Raw genomic sequence first — 1,074 nt, forward strand, 5'->3', positions numbered from 1 at the left:
TCATCTTGGCTTTGATCCCGGCTCTCTCTGATGTCAGCGATCCTCGTGCATGTCTTCCTCCGAATCCAGTTTGAATCTCTGGCAGCGCCCTCCTGGTGTATCGCTGCAGGAGTTTTTGAGTTCGTTTTAGCAAAATGTTACTTTCATTTGATATTACTGGTATCAATGGATATGTCTTCATTCTGTTGGTCACCTGGCCTTGGCAGAGCACAAATAGGGATCTCTTTCAGTCATTTGGCCAGCTAGATGTTTTCCAGGTTTTTAATTTTTTTAACATAAGTCAGTGAGGGTTTCCAGTGTTACACCAACTTGTTGAAACATTTCAGGAGGTATTCCATCCATTCTCAGAACCTTGCTTTTAGCTGACGCCAATGGTTGCAATGGCTGAAGGTCTACCCATTCTTTCTGGCGCAGTGACTCACTCTATATTCCTTCCGTCTTCTTTCAAAAGAGATGATGGGCACGCAAAAGAAAGAACTAATGTTCATGGAGTAGTACATGCATTACATTCATTAGCCCATTTAAGAGTGTGCCACGTATTGCCACTGAGTTAACTGTTTCCTCTCGGGCATCACTCCCACTGGAAATAGCCTTCGATTCTAGGCCTTTGCTTTGTGTTTCTTTGTCTTCATGTTCAATAAACTTCTTGCAGGAACTTCTAATTTATAGTTAAACTCAAAGAATGAGGGTTTAGAAATCAGTCAGAAAGGGAGGCAAGACGGCTTCTTTCCTCTTCCTTGGATTTCATCTGTGTTATTAGTTACCATCAAGTCAATTAACTGATATGCAAAAATCTCCTTCCATGATGTGCCTCCTGGAAAGGAAATAGAAAAATGACCCAGGTCTGTGGTCCGTAATCCAATTTGCCAAAAGACTCCGAGCCAGTCAGCATGGGTACCCCAATCCACCTGGTAGTTAAATATTAACCCTCTGTTGTCTCAGGTTGAAGCAAGGGTAAACACTGGGAAAGGCAATTTAGTGTCATTGAACAAAGTCTTGCTCCGATGAAACAGTGTCAAGGACCCAAGCCTTAGGCTGCACACGGAAGGCATTTGAGGAGTTAAGTCTGAGAAG

The sequence above is a fragment of the Echinops telfairi genome, unplaced genomic scaffold (genome assembly GCF_000313985.2).
Source record: "Echinops telfairi isolate 266 unplaced genomic scaffold, ASM31398v2 ScPeMD7_2;HRSCAF=8, whole genome shotgun sequence".
NCBI lineage: Eukaryota > Metazoa > Chordata > Mammalia > Afrosoricida > Tenrecidae > Echinops > Echinops telfairi.